Consider the following 23056-nt stretch of genomic DNA (forward strand, 5'->3'; position numbering starts at 1 on the left):
AACTCGCTCCGTGTGGGTCGCACAGGGCCTGCTCACCCACCAGGACTCTCGGGACCTGTGTCCGCTCAGCCTCTGCTCTAGAACCCTCCAGAGGGTTCCTGGCTGGGCACTGCACTGAGTCTTCCTGTCCCCCGGGCCTGGGCCTGGGCCTGGCTGGCGCCCATGTGTCCCCCGTCCCCACCCGGATCCCACTCCTGCCCGGCTCCATGGCCAGTGCAAGCCAAGCTGCCCACCCGAGCCCTCAGGCCGGCCGGCCGGCACAGCGGGCTGCTCCCCCGGGCTCCTGGGGTCCCGGGCTCCCTCGCTGGCTCACGTGAGGGCACAGGCGGCCCACAGAGGCCCGAGCAGGCCTGCACAATGTTACAGCAGAATGAAAGGCAGGAGAGGAAGAGACAGATGTGTGTCCTGTAAACAGTCTGATTTCCCAATGCAAACCAGATTCCGGCCAAGGCCATCAGGTAAACATCTGCGTCAGAACCCCCGGCCCCCCGCCGCCCGGGAGGCCCCGGCTCTCAGTCCCCTACTCTGGGACCCGTCAGAGTCGCCGCCCAGACATTTCGTAATTAGACAAAATTAGGCCTCAGATTCCTTCCCTAAATCCCAAAGATCTCTGCAATTTCAGGTCTCCTCAAAAATGAAAACATTTGGTAATTAAAGGACACAAGTGAGAACACTCGAGAATGTTCTCTCAACTGGAAAATGCCAATTAAGGAAGTGCCTCTGCCTCCCGCCCACCTTGGCAGCCCCGCTCATCTTTCTGCTCTGCCTGACACCAGATTAACTGTGCCCTGGCTCTCGGGGGCCCGGGTGGAGCGGCGCGGGGCCCTCCTTGCCCCTGGGATTCAGGGATTTGGGTCCTCTGCCTACTCAGCACCCTGTGTGGGTCCCCAAGGACCGGCTGGGCCTGCACACCAGGGACACTGGCCTTGAAGGTCTATTTCATGTCTTTTTAGGAGATGAACCGCATAATTGAGTCTACCAGTCCCATTCGTGCTTCCTTCTCCCACCTGCATTGCCGCCCCGTTTATCTTCCTCTCCTGGCCTCCAAACCACCCGAAAACATGGTTTTTCAAAAGTTTTATCAGTGATTTTTTTGGGAATAGCAGGGTTAACGCTGGAGGCAATAGAACACCATTCTCTGTTGCCTGTGTCACAAGTGGCTGTTGGACACCTGGAAGTGTTTGAATCCCCGCTGGTCTGGAAGGGTTTGTGTCCAGGCTCACCCTGCCTCTAGGCGGCTCAGCCTTCATCTCTGCAGCCCGATCTGCCCAGCGTGCCCGGCTCTTCTGTGGTCCGCCGTGACTTCCTGAGCCGGTGTCTGTCCTCCAGACACGTCCAGGTCCTCAGGACAGAACCTGGGCTCTAACAACGTGTCTCCAGGGCCAGCAGGAGTTCTCTGGGAGAGCCCGGAGAATTGGCACCCAGCTCTCTACCCAGTGCCTCCCCCTCCTGCCCCATGCTGTCCCCACCCAGTGCCGGCCAGCAGCCCCGTCCCCTCCTGTGCTGCCCTTAGCCCTCAGACCCCCTGGGGTCGCGGTGATGGCAGCCCCACAGCCCCCCCCCCCCGCTCCTGAGCCAGGCAGGAGGTGAAGGAGGGCCCTGCGGTGTCACCAGCCATGGCAGGCCACGTCCTCCATGACTGCAGGGCTCCGGCCGGCTCTCTCATCTGGGCAGTGCCCCGGGGCTGTGGCCACCCGATCAGCCTTTGAGGGGATGTCCGTGCGGGGAAGGGCGGTGGAGAAGCCTTGCTGACAGAGGGGAGAGCGGCCTGGGTGGCCCCTTCCCACTGGAGAAGCCCCAGTACTAGAGAAGCAGCCCCACAGCCCCGTGCGGGAAGAGCATGGAGGCTAGCCCAGGCCGGGCTGCCCGGTGAGCATTGCAGGTTGACGGGTCAGCCCGGTCCGGCACCCAGGAGGGGCCCGCACGCATGGAGGTGGCTCCTCGCTGGGGGACAGTGTTCCCAGGGCATCAGCCCACAGCGGGGGCCCCACAGAGTGGGGTGCACACGGCACCCCCTGACTCCTCAAGCCCGCTGGCCATTTCCCCCTGTGCCTTCCATGGGTGCTGGACCCTGGGCCTCCACCCCATGGGGACCCCCAGGGGAGAGCTGCTCACCGCCTCTGAAACACTGTCCATAGTGTGTGTGTGCTTTGTGTGTGTGATGTGTGCATATGTGTGATGTGTGTGTATGTGCTTGAGTGCACACATGTTCAGGTACTCACACACACATGCACCAGTACTAGAATTGTAATTGAGGGCCTGGTGCTGTTCCTGAGCTGGCTTTTTGGCTCAAGGCTGGTGCTCTACCACTTGAGTCACTGCTCTACTTCTGGATTTTTGACAGTTAATAGGAAATTTTCATGGACTTTCCTCTCCAGGCTGTCTTTGAACCTCGATCCTCAGGTCTCAGCCTCCCAAGTAGGTAGACTTACTGGTGTGAGCCACCAGTTCCAGGCTTGCCCCAAGTTGAAACAAACACAAAGTCAGCTGCACAGAGGCTTGGCGTCGCCAGAGGTATCCCGATCGGGTTTTACGATGAGACATTCTGTGCGAAAGCTGGAAGCCTGAAGAGACACAGAGATGGCAAGAGACAGGGAGACATGGAGAGAGAGACACCGATGGAGGAAGGTAGGGTAGCCAGGGAGGAGGGAGGGGAGGGACGGCTCGAAATGTCTTCATTCTATGAAGAAGCCACCTGAGGAGAGACAATGCTTTTCTGCTTGAGTGGGCTGGCAGGCCCCAGGCCCACCCCGGGGACAGGTCGGGGCAGCGTGGGTGGGGCCAGGCCGCCAGGTGCGGAGTGTCTGGTCATCACCAGCTCAGGCCTCTCAGATGAACACCTGGGGATAGAATGTCTGACTCAGACACAAGGAGGGTTTAACCGCTTAAGAGACCACCGAGGGCTGGTGTAGTGTTTCCCGCCTGTAATCCCACCACTCAGGGCACCTGGGTGACATGGCCAGACGCTGTCACAGCACAATAAAAAGTAATTAGCCGGCGGTGTGCACACGGTGTCGAGGCTTTAGGAGAGGCGCCCGCGCAGCGCGGCGCACGCCGCCTGGCCCCGACCTGGGGCGTGTCACCTCCTCCGCTCGGCGTGGCCTCCGCACCTGGCGTGTGGGTGGCTTTCTCTTTAGTCAGAGTGAGAAAGCACTTGCCCCCGGGCAGAGAGGCTCTATCTGGAATGGAGACCGGGGCCTGGTCAAGGGATTCTTTGCATCTGGTGCTGTGCACGGGAACCGGGCGTCCACGGTGCGTCCGCGGTGCTGGTCCGGCGAGCCCGAGGGAAGCCCTGCATAGCTCTGTGTATTTTCCCTGCTGTGTGCAGCCTGTTGGGTCGGATCAGCCCCATTGCTGCCTCTGTGCTGTCCGGGCCACCACCGCTCGGTCCTCTGGGACGTCCTGTGTCACGGGCAGAGCTGGGACACGCTCGGGCTCTGGCAGCCTCAGGGAGCGTGCGGGGCAGGGCCTCACATGGCACTTCCAGACCGGGAGATGACCGAGAAGGGGAACGTGGCCCTGGGTGACCCACAGTCCACACCACGCCCGGGGAATCGAGACACACAACAGCCATGTCCGTGCACCGCCTCTGAAAAAGAGTTCCCTTAAAAACAAGGCATCCGGGCTGGGAAGGTGGCTCAGTGGTAGAGCGCTTGCCTCGCATGCACGACGCCCTGGGTTCGATTCCTCAGCACCACATAAGCAAAATAAGCCAGAAGTGGCGCTGTGGCTCAAGTGGTAGAGCGCTAGCCTTGAGCTGAAGAGCTGAGGGACAGCGCCCAGGCCCAGAGTTCAGGCCCCATGACCGACACACACAAACACAGAAACAAAAACAACCAAGGCATCTATGCCCCGTACACCCCAACCACTGGGCTCCTGGGTGTTTATGCCAGGACAGAGGAACACGTGTGCACACACAGGCTTCGCACGCCCCACGCTGGCAGTGATCAGGCCCCGCGGCCTGTGTGGCTGGAAGGACGGCTGCTGAGCGAGGCCTGGGAGGGCCGAGGCACACAGGGGCCGGGGCAGCGTGCAGACACAGGCCGGGGCTGGGGGCAGGAGTGCTCAGAGAGGACATTTTCCCTCAGTGGCCCAGGCTGAACGTCCACACCGAGCTCAGAGCTGTATACACGGCAGCACGAATGCTGGCTGACTTGGTTCTGACATTGATTCATAGTAACATTAGACATCGAGGGGAAATGGTGGCAAGGCTCACGGTCCCCTGCCCAGAGTCTGCGATTGCATAAACTAAAACAGGTAAGAATGAGTGAACCGGACCTGGCGCCCCGCGGCTGCAAGCCCAGCCGCCCGGGAGGCAGGAAGACAGTGACTTTGAGGCCGACGAGGGGGAGGCAGCAGGAGAGCCTCCAAATTAACAAAATTAAAAAGGGCAGCGGGCAGTAGGTGCTCAGGCACCTGGCCTGGACGGGCCTGGGCTGAGTCCAAGAACTACAGAACAAAATCCCATCACAGCCACAAAATCTACCCCTGAACACCCGGCAGAGATGGCGGCCACCTTCCCGTTGGGGAATCGATTCCTCAGGGAGCTTTGCAGTCAGGACAGGGTTGAACTCACGGGGAAGAAGAGCTTTGACGTGGGCAGACATTGTTATATATATCATATCTCATAAAAATGAAATAAAATAGAAGAAAGGGTAGGGCCATTGGGAGTAACTGAACCAGAAGCACCCAGGGGAAGCTAAAGTTGAGGATCTGGGGGTTCATCGACCAAGACTCTGTGTCCCAGAACAGAAGGGTCTAGGATGCACAAAGTTTCAAGGCCCAGGCTGACCTGGCCAGATTCAAGGCCAGTGTCACTGGTGTGCGGGCCCAGCCGGTCCTTGGGGACCCACACAGGGTGCTGAGTAGGCAGAGGACCCAAATCCCTGAATCCCAGGGGCAAGGAGGGCCCCGCGCCGCTCCACCCGGGCCCCCGAGAGCCAGGGCACAGTTAATCTGGTGTCAGGCAGAGCAGAAAGATGAGCGGGGCTGCCAAGGTGGGCGGGAGGCAGAGGCACTTCCTTAATTGGCATTTTCCAGTTGAGAGAACATTCTCGAGTGTTCTCACTTGTGTCCTTTAATTACCAAATGTTTTCATTTTTGAGGAGACCTGAAATTGCAGAGATCTTTGGGATTTAGGGAAGGAATCCGAGGCCTAATTTTGTCTAATTACGAAATGTCTGGGCGGCGACTCTGACGGGTCCCAGAGTAGGGGACTGAGAGCCGGGGCCTCCCGGGCGGCGGGGGGCCGGGGGTTCTGACGCAGATGTTTACCTGATGGCCTTGGCCGGAATCTGGTTTGCATTGGGAAATCAGACTGTTTACAGGACACACATCTGTCTCTTCCTCTCCCGCCTTTCATTCTGCTGTAACATTGTGCAGGCCTGCTCGGGCCTCTGTGGGCCGCCTGTGCCCTCACGTGAGCCAGCGAGGGAGCCCGGGACCCCAGGAGCCCGGGGGAGCAGCCCGCTGTGCCGGCCGGCCGGCCTGAGGGCTCGGGTGGGCAGCTTGGCTTGCACTGGCCATGGAGCCGGGCAGGAGTGGGATCCGGGTGGGGACGGGGGACACATGGGCGCCAGCCAGGCCCAGGCCCAGGCCCGGGGGACAGGAAGACTCAGTGCAGTGCCCAGCCAGGAACCCTCTGGAGGGTTCTAGAGCAGAGGCTGAGCGGACACAGGTCCCGAGAGTCCTGGTGGGTGAGCAGGCCCTGTGCGACCCACACAGAGCGAGTTCGCACCTCATCATGGGCCAGCTGGACTGGGTGGGGTTCTGTCCCCACGTGACTGTGGGCTCGGGTCCCCTTCCTGGGCGGGGGACGCCTCTTCCAGCAGGTTCTGGAAGAAATGGGGCTCCGGCCCGGCAGCGGAGGCCATGGCAGGCTCCCGGGAACCACTGAGCCCAGCTGGCCACGGCGACCGAGGGCCTGGCCGCCCGTCTGCCACCGTGCGCGGCACCGGCCAGGAGGGCGCGGGCGGGCTGAGCATTCTCACTGGGGCCCGGCCGCTCCTGTGGCTCCCAGCAAGAGAAGAGGCGCCATGCAGCCCTAGGCCTGCGCACCCTGCCCTCCTCCGCCTCCTCTGCCCGCCGGCCGCTCCATCCCTCCCTTTCTGCCTGGGCTCTCCCAGCCTCCCCTCTGTGCCCTCTCTCTGCTTCTTCCTCGTGTCGCTGGGTGTCCAGTGTGACCCTGGACGCCCGTCCTGGTCACGCTCAGGCCCGAAGGCAGAGGCGGGGTGCACAGCCCCAGCACCACTGTCCCCTGGAGTCTTTGTGCCTAGAACGGATCACAGACCCAGAAGCACCGAGGCCCCAGCCCAGCGCCGGCCCGGAGCCCGGCCCCTGCGGACCTCCGGGTCCCCTGGGTGGCGAGTGCTGGCTGCCTGCGTTGGGACAGGACTGTGTCATGAGCACCAGGCCTCTGAGCCACGCTCACGGTGCTGGGTGCCCGCACTGCCGTCCTCTGAGGCTGCACGGGAGCCCTGGGCACAGAGCCCCCTGGTCCTGCGCCCTCTGCCCGTGGGCTTGGGGCCGGGCCCCCCGCTACGCTGTGGAGGTCAGGGAGCATGATGGTGCCAACGTCTCCTCCAGGCCTCTGCTCACCAGGAACGGGGCCGGGAGGGGCCCTGTGACTGGCAACGCGAGCCTAACGCCCACGGGAGGCAGCCTGCTGGACAGGGACCCTCCTGTCCTGTCCTCGTCCTGACGTCCGTTTCTGACAGGCTGATGACAGGGCGGGTGCTCTGCAGCCTTCTGGAACCATGCAGCTGGTTCCTCAGGATTGGCCCTGACTTTACTCTGGGCCTGCAGAACCTCCATCCCCCTGTTCCCGCATCTGCATGAGATGCTCTACTGAGTCAGGAAAAAGGCCTCCGGCTGGTCTGAGTGTTGTGTGTCACCTGGACTCTGAGCTAACCACCAGCTCCACGGTCATGAGAGCCATGCCTCCGGCCCCCGGCAGACAAGATGGAGCGGCCCAGGCTGCCCACAGTGTCCAGAAGGCCTGTGGGGCGCGTGCTCCCCGCCTTCTCCCCCAGCCCAGCCTCCACTCAGCCCTGGGCCCCAAGGGCCCCCTTGCTGCTTCCCATGGCCGGACCCCGTCCCCAGAGCAGGGCTTTGATCCTTAGAGCCATTCCCGTGGGAGGCAGGCCGGCGCCTGCCCCGGGATCCTCAGCAAAGCCCCTAAGTCGCTGCTGACGCCGGGTAGATAACCGGCCGGAGCGGGGTCTGGAGAAGGGCACAGATCCCATCAGCTATCTCCAGAATGTCTCCCAGGGCCGCACAGAAGGGCACAGCTGGAGCCCCCACCAGGGCCTGGGGACCGCCCGCCCCCCCAGGGCCCGGGCGCCCCGTGCTGTGCGCTGCGTGGAGGCCCGCTGCCTGGTCCCTGTCCTTCCTTCCTCAGTCCTTCCTTCCTTCCTTCCTCCCTTCCTTCCTCTCTTCTTCCTTCCTTCTTTCCTCCCATCTTCCCTGCTCTCTTCCTTCCTTCCCTCCTTCCTCCCTTCCTTCCTCTTTCCTTCCTTCCTTCCTCCCTTCATTCCTCTCTTCTTCCTTCCTTCTTTCCTCCCATCTTCCCTGCTCTCTTCCTTCCTTCATTCTTTCCTCCCTTCCTTCCTTCCTCCATCCCTTACTTCTGTCTCCTTCAGCCTTCTTCCTTCTTTGATCCTCCTTCCTCCCTTCCTCCCTTCCTTCCTTTCTTCCTTCCTTCTCCCTCCCTTCTGTTCTTCCTTCCTTCCTTCTTCCGTGTGGCCTGTCCTGCTTCCCAGCCTGGCCTGGTGTCAGGGAAGCCGCCGGCCGGCCTTCTCCTGCCCATGGCTGCAGTGGGGTGTGGTCCCCAGTGTGTCCGTTCCTGACACTGAGCCCTCTGGCGCTGTCTCCGTGTGCCCACATGCTCACATGCTCACAGGGCACACCGTCTGGCTGCTGTGTGGCTTCTTTCCTGGGTTTGCTCCCTGCTGTTCCCTTGCCTGGATGTCTGCAGTTTGTACTGCCCTGCTCCTCTGGGACGTGGGGTCAAATCTCTGCAGAATCCCTTTCTGCTATGTCGGGTGCATCACTGTTCTCGTGTCTGAGTCTGACATCCATGATGCACCGGGGCCCGGTACAGAGGAGAGTCCCACCCATGATGCACTGGGGCCCAGCATGGAGGAGAGTCTCCTCCCATGACGCACTGGGGCCCAGCATGGAGGAGAGTCCCACCCATGATACACTGGCTTGGAGGAATGCTCCTGCAGACACTGCCTGCCTGGGTCACCCACAGCCCGTCATGATGTCTGGTGAGGTCAGAGGGCAGCGGGCAGCAGTTGTGGGTCTGGGTGGCCTCAGCGCTTTCAGGCTCCGAGGAGTCCCTGGCCTTACCTATGCATTTCGGGGGATCTCTCTGGGTTCTGATGTTGGGGTGTATGTCTGCAGACTTGCTGTCTGGTTGGTTCTGAGATGGTCCCCCACCCCACTGTGTCTTCCTGCTCTTCTGACAGCAGACACTGCACATGGGGGCAGCAGTGGTCAGCAGGCCCCTAGTATCCTTCCCTCCTACAACCTTCCTCCTCCCTAGGCCTCCGTGGTCTCCTGAGATGACCTCCACATCCACCTGAGCTGACCTCCACATCCTCCTGAGATGACCTCTATGTCCACCTAAGATGACCTGAGATGTCCACCTCAGATGACCTCTAGTCCACCTAAGATGACCTCCACGTCCTCCCGAGCCGACCTCCCCCTTTTCCAGAGCTCGCTGGGTCACCCGTGGGTGGACCTCGCTGCAGGGACTTGGGGGACCAGGCCCTCAGACGCCTGGGGCCTGCTGGGTGAGGCTGGGCAGGGTTAGCGAGCACTCTGCAGCGAGGACAGACGCAGCGCAGGACCCATGCTGCTGCAGGGGTCTCCAGGACCCCTGCTCTCCGCCGGAGCCCTGAGCTGAGGTCCGGGTGGGCGGGTGGGAAGGGATCCCTGGCAGGACCAGGGAGGTGAGTGGGAGTCTGCGCCCACGGCGCCATCCTGGCTTGGACGGCTGGAGCCAGGGCTCCGGGTGGCGCAGGGAGCAACGGGCAGGAGGCGCCCTCCGGGAAGGGGAGGCCAGCCAGAACTCAGGGGCGGCGGACGCCGAGGACGCAGTGGGGACGGCGGAGCCCACGTGGGGACAGGTGACTCCGTCCTGGGTGATCTACCCCTCCGGGGCTCCTGGACTCGGGAGAGGAGGGCAGTCCATTCCACTCCTCCAGGGCCAGGCGGTCCCCTGCCTCCTCCACCTGACAGCAACGCCTCCCCCAGGGGCTCAGGGGCTCCACCACCCGCCTGCGTCCCCCTGGCCTGCTGCAGTCCCCCGGACCCGAGGGCTGAGGGGTCCGAGGAGATGGGAGCCCAGCGCGAGCCTGTGGAGGGAGAAGGGAAGGGGTGGAGCCATCTTGACTTAATACCAGCACCTGGCACCACAGGTAGCCCACGGGTGGTGCTGGCCCCGACCCCAGGCTCTCGCTGTCCTCTCCGAACAGGACAGCGTTCGGGCAGGGAGCCTTTTCTTCCCACAGGAGACGGACGCCTGTGTTGCTTCCTTTGCCACCAGGTGGCGCGGGCGAGGCCCGGCTTAGCTTCTGCACGTGGCATCTCCGGCGGCCGGGCCTGGTCGGGTCCTAGCAGGGGCCAGGCCTCAGGCCCGCCGCCCACCGGGGAAAGGGGTGTGTTGTCTTTGGGAGTTTTTTCATGATACTGGCCCCCAAAGCCTGCTAAGCAGAGACTGCCATTGTGCCACAGCCCCGCCTCGTATTCCTGCATTGGTTCTTTGGCCATGGGGTCTTGCTTTGGGCCCCAGACTGTGACTGGACCCCCACCCCCTTCCTCCCCCCTCACTGAAATGACAGGTGCACATCACCGTGTGCAACTTCTTCTGTGGAGATGGGGTCTTGCAAACATTTGGGGGTGCAGTCCTCCCAGAAGCCTGGGGTGCCAGGCACACCCACAGCCCCCAGCCCGCTGGCTGAGGAAGCCTGTGGCAGAGATCTTTGCCTGAGGCTGCTTGGCACTGTGATCCTCTTGACTCCAGTCTTTGAAGTGAGGATGGAGACAGATGAGAAACGCAGGTGCCCGGCACGGACAGACAACTGGAGCAAAGTTGTGACAAAGGTCAGCGCTCACCAAGACAGGGAGGAGGAGGGTCAGCACTCACCCAGAGCACAAGATCGGGAGTTCCTGACGGGGACAGGGTGTGGCACGGGGGCCTGGGAGAAAAGAATGCAAAGGGAACAGGGACCAGAGACTGCGGAGAGCCCCACAGAGGCTGTGGGCCCGAGAGGCCAGGCCAGTGGACCGGTGCTGGGCAGGACACAGGAGGGACGGGCCAGGGACGCAGCAGGTCCCCAACCTCCTGGCACAGGACAAGAAGAGCCGGTCTTTCCTGGCGCGTCAGGCTCGGGGCATGCTGCCACCAGAGGGCACTGGTGCGCCGACTAGAACCTCCACAGGAGCACCCGCTGGGGAGGATCCACTGCTGTGGCCGCTCGCTAGGGACCCAGGCCTGGGGGCTGAGATGGCCCAGCGGCCCAGACAATGACAGCCCGGCTTCCCACAGACCTCTGGCTGCCAATCCCATTTTGTAGAAGAAACCGAGGGCTGGGGTAGTTCTGTGATAGCAGAGTCCCCTGGGGGAGGAGGGCAGGGTCACCGCGGGGGGTGGGGTTCGGGGACGGGGACCCCTGTCCCACGGCACAGCCCGGCCTGGGAGGAGGAGGGGGGCATGCAGCCTTGCTCTGTGGCCGAGCAGTCACTGGGGTGGGGGGGTGAGTGTGGAGGAGAGAGGGTCACACAGGAGAGCAGAGGGGAGGGCAGGGGTGAGGATGTCACCACAGGAGAGTGGTGTGCGCCCACTCCTGTCTGTGAACAGCCCCCCCCACCCCTGCACCGACATCTGGCCTTGCCGGCCGCACTGACCCGTGGAGCTCCATCTTGGAAACCTTGGTCTCCTGACCGGGACACTGGCTTTGTCTGGTGTTTTGCTCTGGACAGGGAGAGGCCTAAGCCTGCATCAGTGTGGCCCTGGCCGAGGGGTCTCTGGGGTCCGGATGGTCCTCGCCCCTCACCCCCTCCAGCTTCCCTCCCCTCCCTCTGGGAGGACGTGGGCAGGACTGGAGGCCACTCTCCAGGTGTTTGCTAGTCCACTGTGCATGGCAGCACTCCGAGGCTGCAGCCCACGCGATGACATGCCCTGAAGGCCACAGCCGTGCCACCGTGGCCCTCAGAGGTCCACGGCCCGTGCCACGGCAGGCCTCTGAAGGCCACAGCCTGCTGACTCTCACAGTGGTGGCTGTCAGACTTGTGGTCACCGCCACCTGCCAGCCAGGCCAAGCTGAAGGCAGCACTGTCCTCTGAGGCATAGGTACCTGTGCATGCTTCCGAAGCACGTCCAGGTCTGACAGCGCAGCTGGACTGTGGCCATGACACCCCATGCTGGATGTGTAAGTTAGCCCAACCCACCCAGGAGAGACAACCCGAGAGGGCCATGCCTCCTGGGACTGTGGTTAGAGCCCATTTCCAACCAAGGGACCCCGCATCTCAGTACCCTAAGCTCTGCTCTGATCCTGAATCCTCTCCTTACCCTGAGTCCTGCCCTGACCCTGAGTCCTGCCCTGACCCTGAGTCTTGCCCTGATCCTGAGTCCTGTCCTGACCCTGATTCCTGCCTCAATCCTGAGTCCTGCCCTGACTCTGAGTCCTGTCCTGACCCTGAGTCCTGCCCTGATCCTGAGTCCTGCCCTGACCCTGAGTCCTGCCCTGACCCTGAGTCCTGCCCTGATCCTGAGTCCTGCCCTGATCCTGAGTCCTGCCCTGATTCTGATTCCTCCCCTGATCCTGAGTCCTGATCTGATCCTGAGTCCTGGTCTGATCCTGAGTCCTGCTCTGATCCTGAGTCTTGCCTTGACCCTGATTTCTGATCTGATCCTGAATCCTGCCCTGACTCTGATTCCTGCCATGATCCTGAGTCCTGCCCTGACCCTGAGACCTGCTCTGATCCTGAGTCCTGTCCTAATCCAGAGTCCTGCCCTGACCCTGAGTCCTGATCTGATCCTGGATCCTATCCTGATCCTGGGTTCTTGCTCCCTCTGTTTCTGTCCTCAGCATGGGTCCCACTGTCTCTTGAGCCCTGTGCTGCCCGCAGTTAACAGCCTGGGATGTGAGGGATTGTCTTTGCTGGTATTCCCCTGAACATCTCCCTGTGTCTCCGTGAACACATCCTGGGAGGGCCTGCTGGTGAACAGTGCTACCCATCAAGCATCCTGGAACGCTGGCCATGGCCTTGCAGATGAAACCTCACTAACACAAGGCGGCTGGATCACAGTGCCCCAATCCACTCACCCATGTCCTTATAGGGGAGGGGGAGCTGAGATCCAGGCCTGGAAGAGGAAGCTGGGTAAGGATGAAGGCGGAGCCTGCAGTGACATCAGCCAACCAGAGCACCCCAACCTAATATGGCCAGGAGCTGGAGGGGGCGGGCCCTTCAGAGGGGCATGGTCCTCAGGAGGCCCGCCTTCAGTGGGGTCTGGCCGTGGCCCTGGTTGGTGGCTTCTGGTGTCCGCCCAGTGGTGGGATGGTGTGAGTCGGATGCTTTATGTACCTTGTCTGCGGGCGTTTATTACAGCAGCCCCGGACACAACAGGTGGTGAACACAAAGCTCAGCTCTGAGCCTTTGCCCACCCGCCTAGAAAACATGTGCCCAGCCTGGCAAAGGAAAGGAAAATAACAACACGAAGACAAGGGATATTTTGAGATTAAAAAGATAAACTGAATTTCTCTGGGGAGATGGCACAAGCAGGACCAGGAAATGACCTCGTGTCCAGCCCACACCTGACCCCGCAGGGACATAAAGGCCAGGCCAGGAGGCCCCACACCACTCACCTCTCTCTCCACCTGCTCCTCTCACCTCCTCCACCCTCCACCACCACAACCATGAGCTGCTGTGTGCCAGCCTGCTCCTGCTCCTGCTCCAGCTGTGGCTCCTGCGGGGGCTGCAAGGGGAGCTGTGGCTCCTGCGGGGGCTGCAAGGAAGGCTGTGGCTCCTGTGGGGGCTGCAAGGGGGGATGTGGTTCTTGTGGGGGCTGCAAGGGAGGCTGTGGTTCTTGTGGGGGCTGCAAGTCCAGCTGTTGCAAGCCCTGCTGCTGTCAGTCGGCTGTTGCAAGCCCTGCTGCTGAGAGTCCGGCTGTTGCAAACCCTGCTGCTGCCAGTCCAGCTGTAGTGCCCCTGTGTGCTGCCAGTGTAAGGTCTGAGGCTCTGCTCCAGGCCTCAGGCACATCCTTTCCTTTGTGTGACCATCCTTAGAAAGTGATCATTATCCTGTCACAGTTCTGATCTGCACTACCGACGCAGGAGCCACCGCTCTGTGTCCTGAGGACGTGACGCCCATTCCAGGTCTAGCCTGTCCTGCAACTCCTTTCCCATCACTCTCCCAAGCTCCCCACCTGACACCAGCTGCCTGCTCCCTGAACCTAGTTCTTCTCAGAGCCCCTTGTCAGGGCAACCTGGGATGGGCTCTCTCTTCCAGCCGCCCCCACCTTTCCAAGCCCCCAAAGCCTAGACCGGGCCTCACAAGGCCCTCACCCCGTCCTGCCCTGGAGGTGGGCCTTCTTCCCAGCCTGAGTCTGAGGGACCCAAAGCTCCTCAATAAACACACGCCAGTCAGCCTGCTCTCCTGTGCTTTCCTCCTGTGCCCACTGTCCGGCTGGCCTGTCTCTCCTGAGGTCCAGCCCAGTTTCCATCTCCCTTCTCCGAGCCCACAGTCTCTAACTGCACCTCATCCAGAGAGCTCTGCTGAGCCAGAGAACACAGCACTGACAGAAGCCAGAGCCCCGGAGCCCAGGCCTGGACAGCCTTGCCCCTGCTGCCCTGTCCCAGGGAGGGGAGCCTGCCCCGGGTAAGGCTGAGGGAGTGGCCCACATCTCAGGTCCTGTACGAGGTCCCTGGTGGTGGGTGCAGGCTTGACTCCATTCTGTGAGCTGCAGGCTACCAGCCTGTGGGGGACGCTGCTGGCACAGGCCAGGCATGAGGATGGAGGCCCAGGAGCAGCCTCTCAACTACTAGAGGTTTCCACCATGGGTCCCAGGCCTCAGACTTCCCAGTCCCGCCCTGGAGACTCAGCCCAAGACCCAGCCTTATCTACCTACTGGCAGTGCAATTCTTAGGTAGAATTCACCACCAAAAGCACAGTGATGTGGTATCCTCAGATTGCTGGCTACACACACACACACAGGCACACACAGGCACACATATTGCAGGCTAAGGAGAACTTCTGAGACAAGAACGTGGGGCTCACAACAGAAGCCACAAAACCCACAAGCAAAGCGGGACCCCCTCGTGAGGCAGGGACGTCTGAGATGCGTGGGCAGCAAGACCATATAGTTGGCATCATGATACAAGATGCCAGTTCCACTTCCTAGATAAGGTCCCCACCTCTACCCCAGCTCCGCCGCCCGCTTGGAGTTCCAGTGACACGTGCAGGCCATGGTACGACATTCTCTTTGAATGTGTCTAATGGTGTAAACAAAAGTGGCACAACCTGGCTGGGGGCTCACGCCGGTCATCCTAGCTGCGCAGGGGGCTGAGATCTGAGGATCCTGGTTCAAAGCCAGCCTGGGCAGGAAAGTCCATGAGACTCTTGTCTCCATTTAACCAGCTAAAGCCAGATGTGGAGCAGTGGCTCATGTAGTTAAGCACCAGTCTTGAGTGGAAGAGCTAAGCAAGAGTACAAGTACACCTCCCCCCACCCCACAATTAATGTTTACTTGTAACAGCCAAAAGCCAGATTCCCGCTATCACCTCCTCAGTGCATGAACCAGGGTTTCTCTGCAAGGAAAACCATGTGGTACGACTCAGGGACCAAACCCATGTCATGGAAAGAATCACCAACGCTTCCATTCTATGAGACACAGAGGCAGACTTAAGGCTTCCATGTTGGGTGATGTGACACAGGAGCTAGGGCACCGGGTGGGGGGGAGGGGGAAGGGGAGGGGCGGGGAAGGTCCACCCCAGAAGGGCCAGGGACAACCTGGGCTGAGTCACATGACTACATATTGGCCAGAAGCCTGGCACGCGCTAGGGCCTGGGGTCCATTCCCAGCAAAAACATGCACACATATTTGTGCATGCACACACATGCATATGCACACGCACACCCCCTGCTCTTAAAATTGCAAATGCTGCTGTAAGTTGTACTTCATTATTACTTTTTATGGGAAAATGTTATCAGTCTCCAGAGCATAGCCCTGGCTCTTTGTTTTACATAACGAGTAATTCTTGTGGCTCCTCCTCCTCCTCTATTTTTCTGCTCTATGGGAGCTTGAGCTCAGGGCGTTGTACTTTTTTCTGGTTAATTGTAGAGATAAGATTCACAGACTTTGCTGTCTGGGCTAACTTTGAGCCATGATCCTCAGCTCTCCGCCTCCTGAGTAGCTGGGATGACAGGCGTGAGCCACCAGTGCCCATTCAGGTCTCTTTAGGTGGGTCTCCTGTGTCCCCAGATGGCAGACCCTTGGTCCTAGTTACCTGGGAGTTGGTGACAAGACAGGGCCCAGCTGTCGGGTGTGAGCAGTTTCTGACGCCCTTTGCAGCGTGGGGACGCGGGACCCATGGGCGGGCCGCCCGCCTGGGCGTCCAGAGCACCCGGTGGGCGAGGCTTTGCACACCCGGTCCCCTCTCCTCTGCCCCAGGTTTTCCCTGCCAGAACCCTCACCGGGGCCGTGGCTCACACGTAAAGCAGCAGCCTTGAGTGGAGAAAGCCAAGCCAGAGCATGAGGCCCTGAGTTCAAGCGCTTTGGCCCGGCAGAGCCCTCTCCTCACTGAGTGCCGGCCAGCCCTGCTGTCCAGCCTATGGATCACGTCTGGCTGTCCACGCTCCACGCAGCGGTGCCGGCATGCACTCAGGCCATGTCCTGGCAGGGTGTTTGTCCCGCTCAGCGGCCCATGGCCGCCCGGGCCCCATCTGTACCTGACCCCTGAGTGAGGTGTGCTCAAAGGCTGGTTGCCCGGCCCCTGTCCCGGTCAGCATCGCGAGTCCCAGGCCTGGCTCCGGTGTCGGTGACCAACATGGCCCCTTCCTCCACTCCAGGCGCTGCTTCTCGGTCCTGAGACGGTCACCCACTCTGTGGACAGCGTCCTTCCAGAGGGTCGCCAGCAGGACCACATCCAAGCTGAGGATTTTCCTGGGGTGAGTCCTGCCTAGGAAAGTGGGGTGCAGCCCCGGAGGGTGGGGGAAGAAGGCAGAGAGCAGCACCGGGCTCTGTGTGGAGGAGGAGGGGCCGTCGGGTCCAGGGTCTCTCAGAGCACGGGCCACAGGGCTGTGGCTCCTGGGGTCGGAGTTCAGAGCCCAGATCTGGGACCCCGGGTTTTGTGGTGGCCATAGATAACGTCCCAGGCACACAACATCACGATCAATAAGCTTGGCCCACAAGCTACTCAAAGAGTCCAGACGACATTGTAGCCGTATCCGCCCACAGCCTCCCCCCCTCCCCACCCCACCCCGCCCCCCGGATATTTGACACATTAACGAAAGATTGACCATAAAATATGTGTTGAAACATTTTAAAAGATTGAAAGCAGAGAGGAAATGTTTTCTGATCACCACACAATTATCCTGTAGTTCCATGACAAAAGCATTAACTAAAAACCCATGTAAGTTGGGTTATTAGGGGATGTCATTATAAACATTATTGTAATAAAAAGCCACAATGGAACATGGGAAGCATATTTAGCAGAACTTCTGGACTAAGCATATGGAATTGCTCGTGTCTGGCTGGTTTTACTTATGAATGTAGCGGTCCAAGGCAGTTCAACCAACAGAAGGAAAACACTACACGGCAACTAGGGAAATGACACGGAGGAGAACTAAAGAAAAAACACATGAGACCTACCTAGATTCAACAAGAACACAGAGTCCATCCTGAATTTTTTTTTTAACCAGAAATCCTGCAATGAGTGACACATTAGTAGCCAAAGTAATATTTGCATTCTTTTTTTTGTCAGTCATGGGACTTGAACTCAGGGCCTCGGTGTTATTCTTGAGCTTCTTCTCTCCAGGCTAGTGCTCTATCACTTTGAGCCACAGTGCGACTGGTGGTTGGTTGGAGATGAGGCCCATGGGGACTTTCCTGCCTGGGCTGGCTTTGAACCACGATCCTCAGATCTCAGCCTCTTGAGTAGCTAGGATGACAGCTGTGAGCCCCTCGTATGCAGCTTCCATTAGCTTTTTTGCTGTTGTTCTAGTACTAGGGTTTGAACTCAAAACCTGGGGGCTGTCCCTGTACTTTTTCACTCATGGCTAGGGCTCTACCACTTGAGCCATAGCTCCACTTCCAGCTTTTTGGTGGTTAACTAGAGGTAAATGTTAACAAAATGAGTCCCTTCCCATAGCTTAGTCCACTCCGTCCCTTCCCCACAGCTTGGCACGCTCCCTTCCCAGGAAGCACCGGGCCCCTGTAGTAAAGGCAGTAAATCATCAGCCTCCAACCCCCGTTCCTTGGGATGGCACTTCTCTGGGGCAGCTACCACCACGGAAGGCAACAAGAGCCCCTCAGAGTGACCTCAGGTCTGGGCAGCTGCAGGACCCTTATCTACCACTTGGACAGCAGCCATCAATCCTAGTCTGCCATGATGAAGCCCCTGGCCTACACGTCCACACCAGGGTCTCCGCCTCCTAGCCCCTCCTAGCCTCAGTAGGTGATATAGGTCACCTCAGATAATACTGGCGCTTCTTCTCACCTCTCTTGTGGGAAGGTGTCTTGCCAGCCCCCTTTCCCAGCAATAAACCTTTCTTTGTTCTCTGTACCTGCGTGTCTGCGTGGTTCTCTGGCAAAGTCTAAGTAATCTAACTGAGCTATCAGTAAGAGTCTCACAGACTTTGTTGTTCTGACTGGCTTCAAACTATGATCCTCAGATCTCTGTTTCCTGATTATCTAGGATTATAGGCCTGAGCCACTGGTACCCAGCTTACATTAATTTATTTTTTGCTGGTCCTGGGGATTGAACTCAGCTGTCCCTGAGCCTCTTTGTGCTCTAGGCTTAGTGCTCTACCACTTGAGCCACAGTGCCACTTCTACTTTTTTCTGAGAACTTTATTAGAGATCAGAGTCTCACTGACTTTCCTGTCTGGGCAGGCTTTGAACCATCATCCTCAGATCCTGAGTAGTTAGGATTACAAATGTGAGCCACTAGTCCCTGGCTACATTAACTTTTAACGTGAAAATATAGTGTGCTCCATATAAGACCAGTATTACCAAAACTATTTTAATATCTTTTTTTTTTGTCAGTCCTGGAGCTTGAACTCTGGGCCTGGGTGCTGTCCCTGAGCTCTTCAGCCAAAGGTGAACATTCTACCACTTGAGCCATAGCACCACTTCTGGTTTTTTGGTGGTTCATTGGAGATAAGAGTCTTACTCACTTTTCTGCTCAGGCTGGCTTTGAACCATGATCCTCAGATCTCATCCTCCTGAGTAGCTAGGATTACAGGCATGAGCCACTGGCACCTGGCTCCAAAAGTATTTTAATAAACAACAATAAAAATGAAAACATTTGGAATTGACTAGCTAGTGGGTAAAATATAATGTTATTTTTCTATGCCATTTTCTTCATCGGTTTGTTTACCAACAAATTTGATAGCAGTTTTTGTTTTGTGTATGTACCTGTACTGAGACCTGAACTCAGGACCTCATATTCTCACTTGGCTTTCTCGCTCAAGGCTGACACCCCAGTACAGAGCCACAGCTCCACTTCCCCACTGGTTCCTCAAATTTCCATCAGTAAAATTATAGTACAAGCCAAGCAATAGTGGCTTATGGCCACAATCCTAGGAGGCTGAGACCTGAAGATTGTGGTTCAAAGCTACCCAGGGGAAAAAAAGTCTGAGACACTTACCTCCAATTTATGTCAATAGAGATGCAGCTCAAGTGGTAGCGTGTTAGCTTTGAGTGAAAAAGCTAAGGGACAGAGTCCTGCCCCAACATAAACAATCAATTAATTAAATGAAAGTCTCTTTGCTTGAAACCCAAGGCCAAACCATCCCTTCTGTGGTAGTCACATCTCCATTGTCAGACAGACACCCAGGAAATTAGAAAAGCACACTCCTGGGTGTGTCTCTAAGGGCGTTTCCAGAGATGATTGACACATAGGACAGCGGCTGAGGGGAAAGACCAGCCCTGAATGTAAACAGCACTGTCCAATAGGCTGTGAGTCCAGATGGAGGAAGGAGGGAGGAGGAAGGCCCGGGTCCTGCCCTTCCTGGGGGAGTGGTCTAAGGATGCTGCCAGCCCTTTGCCTCCAGACTCTGACTTCCTCAGCCTCCCCTCACTCCAGCTACCCTGGAAGCCCCCAGGCCCTGGGCCTCCTTCCTCTGCGGCTGAGCAGCTGCTGGGTTGTGGCTCTGCAGGCTGCAGATGCCATTGCTAGACTGCTCAGCCCCAGTGCCGTGAGCCAATCCCATAACCTTTATTTATGTGTGTGTACATTTATTTCCTATTTATTATTATTATTGTTGTTGTTGTTGTGTGGGCCTGGGCGCTGTCCCTCAGCACTTCAGCTCAAGGTGAGCGCTCTACCGCTTGAGCCACAGTGCCACTTCCATGTATTTATTTATTTCATCGTTCTTCATTTTTAAAAAAATCTAGGTGCTGGTTAGTCCTGGCGCTTGACCTCAGGGCCTGGGTGCTGTCCTCGAGCTTTGTTGCTCAAAGCTGATGCTCAACCACTTGAGTCGCTGCTCGACTTCCACCTTTTTGGTGCTGAATTGGAGATGAGAGTCTATCTGGGCTTTGAGCCATGAGCCTCAGATCTCAGCTTCCTGAGTAGTTAGAATTACAGATGTGAGCTACCAGAGCCCAGCTCCAGTCCCTTTATTAAATTATAAATGTATTTATTTGTTTCTGCCTTCTGACTAGCCATGAGTAACACCGCGTCCTACATTTGTTATGCCTGTGTTAGAAAATAAGATAAAAATTGGCGAGTTAAATATGCAAGGCAAGATTTTGGAGATGGGAATAACTAACAAGAAGAATCAGGATAATGATAACTCTTAAAGGAACTGAGACTAAATTAAGCCTCCTACAAAGGAAACTGCAGGGCACATGGCTGCCCAGCTGCAGCAGCGTCGCCCGGTACCGAGGTCATGTGCAGTCACACGCAAGTCTGCGCGCATGCTCGCCGGTCTCACACTCCTCTGCATCTGGGAAAAGAAAACGCCACAAAAATAGAAGCGTCTTCAAAATGCGCATGCAAAGGGAACACTGGGGATTTGGATTATGTCGGCACGTACGGTTGGTGGCTGTTTTAAAATTAGAAAAAGTCACGGGGCATCAGTGGGCTAACATGTACCCCCACTCCCGGCAGGGGGGATGTGAGATTAGTCTGATCCTACTGCCAGGCCAGGCCAGGCCGAGAAGTTGGCAAGACCCCATCTCGACAGAAGCACGTTGGGCTTGGTAGTATGTGCCTGTCATCTCAGCCACAGTCAGAAGCCTAAAATAGGCATGCACCTGGGCAGGAAGTGAGACCTTACTGCAAGTATAACCAGCACCCAAAGGGCTGGAGGTGTGGCTCAGCAGTGGGGTGCTTGCCCAGGAAGCTGGAGGCCTTGTCCAAACCCCAGTACTGCTCACAAAACAAAACAAAAGGCGAGGGTGCCGGTGCCGGTGGCTCACGCCTGTCACCCTAGCTACTCGGGAGGCTGAGATCTGAGGATCACGGTTCAAAGCCAGCCCGGGCAGGAAAGTCCACAAGACTCTTATTGCCAATGAACCACCAGAAAACCGGAAGTGGCGCTGTGGCTCAAGTGGTAGAGCGCTCGCCTTGAGCTGAAGAACTGAGGGACAGCGCCCAGGCCCAGAGTTCAAGCCCCATGACCAGAAAAAAAAAGGGGGTGGGAGAGGATCTGTAATTTAACTCATTAATGGAGGAAGTCAGGTGAGGTCAGAGATGCACAAACCTGTGGCTGGCGGCCACGATCACACAGGGCATAACTGGAGGTGGAGGTGGTAGTGTGGGCAAGGCCCTACACACCAGAGCTGTCCCACACGGACCCCTCTCCCAGCGCAATCCAAGGGGCATTTCCTTTGAAGGAGGGAGAAAACGGAGAGTTCTGTGGAAGAGGATGTGGCTGATTTGGGGTTTCGTGTTGTTGCTGCAGTGCTGGGAGTGGAACCAGGGCCCTGCGCAGGCAAGCACGGGACCAGCGAGCCAGCCTCCAGCCTCCAGCCTCCTTCACAGCTGGCCTGGCATTGCCAGAGCTGCGCAAGGCTCCTCGGGAAGCTGTCTGGGGACTGAAAGTCCAAATGGAGAAGCCAAGACCTCCTCTCCCCGGCCCAGACCACACCACCCCACAGCTGGCATTGGAACCTGGCAACTTTAGAACCCAGAGCTTCAAGGAGCTGCTTGTAGAGAGCCCTGTTAGAACCAGGATAAATTAAAACAGTATTTATTAGACCCAGGAAAAATGGAATTTAACTGGGACAAACAAGTCGCAGGTAACCTGAGAAACATAAATATAGACCCGAGGAGCGGAACAAGCGGAGGCCTGGCATTTACTGAAATCTGCAAAGTGAGGAGGAATAGAGCCAAGCTGGAAGGCAGGATCTCCCTGCAGAGAAAGACTCCAGGAGAGGTGGTAAGGTTTTAGGCAAGAAAAGGACCACGCAGAGAGGAATAAAAAGATTGACAGGAAAGTTTACTGGGGTACGCTCCGGTGAACTCCCTGGTTGGGTTCAGAGAGGTGGCACTGAGTGCAGTTGCAGCAGAGCTTTTACAGGCTTTTCCAGTAAAAGCAGCGCTATGTGAGTGGGGACGTGGGGCACGTAGCTGTGCGGCCCGTTTGAGCGGTCTTAGGCCAGTGCACTCCAAGAATGGTTGACTCAGACGGTGTTTGGAGGGGACATGGTCATTCTCAGCAGCAACCTGTTTTCCCAGTGGCCTGGTATTTTTCCCCAGCTGCCTATTTCCTCCAGTGACCTGACATAGTCATTAAAAGGTTTTCAAAGACAAAGATGTGAAATAAACTGTGAGTTAAACAGCAGGTTACTGGAATTTGGTAACAGTAAAACTCAGAAAGAGCCAGAAAACCTGGAAGGAGGCGTGATTTTCGGGTGTGACAAGAAATCTGGAATGCGTTTTTGCTTTGAGGACTTATTGTTTTGTGTATAGAGACTGTGATTGCCGTTTCACTCACTAGCTTCTCTGATGGGGAGATTTGGGCTAAGGACTTTGCCCTGTGACGCGTGGCCTTGGTTATTGGAATGACTGGAATTGTAATCACCGTTCTGTAGTTGCTCAATGCTAGCTCTGCTTCTGTAACTGCTGCTTTTTTTTTTTTTTTTTGTCAGTCATAGGGCTTGCACTCTGGGCCTGGGTGCTGTCCCTCAGCTCTTCAGCTCAAGGCGAGCATTCTATCGCTGGAGCCACAGTGCCACTTCCGGTTTTCTAGCGGTTTATTGGAGATAAGAATCTTACAGAGTTTCCTTCCCGGGCTGGCTTTGAACCATGAGCCACAGATCTCAGCCTCCTGAGTAGCTAGGATGACAGGTGTGAGCCACCAGTGCCCAGCTGTAATTCGTTTCTTTGCCAATCAGGAAACTACCACTGGCCCCCTGTGAGTGCCCCCCCACCCCGGCCCCCATGGATCTTGCCTTTAAATATCCTGAGTACTTGACTTCACTGTCTTAGTATGGTGAGGGCAGCGGCGGTAATAAAGACTCCTAGCCTAATTGACCGAGTGTTGGGGAGTCTTGTTGGGAAATCAGGGTACTACAAGTCCCAGAGCCCAGCACCAGTGGCCCACGCCTGTCACCCCAGCCACTCAGGAAGCTGAGATCTGAAAGCCAGCTTGGGTAGACAAATCCACAAGATCTTATCCCCAAGAATCCAGCAAAAAGCCAGAAGTGAAACTATGACTCAAGAAGTAGAATGTCGGGCTGGGAAGGTGGCTCAGTGGTAGAGCGCTTGCCTTGCATGCCTGAGGCCCTGGGTTCGATTCCTCAGCACCACATAAGCAAAAAGAAAAGAGCCGGAAGTGGTGCTGTGGCTTAAGTGGTAAAGCGCTAGCCTTGAGCT

This window comes from Dipodomys ordii, unplaced genomic scaffold, assembly GCF_000151885.1.
Source record: "Dipodomys ordii isolate 6190 unplaced genomic scaffold, Dord_2.0 Scaffold54, whole genome shotgun sequence".
Taxonomy (NCBI): domain Eukaryota; kingdom Metazoa; phylum Chordata; class Mammalia; order Rodentia; family Heteromyidae; genus Dipodomys; species Dipodomys ordii.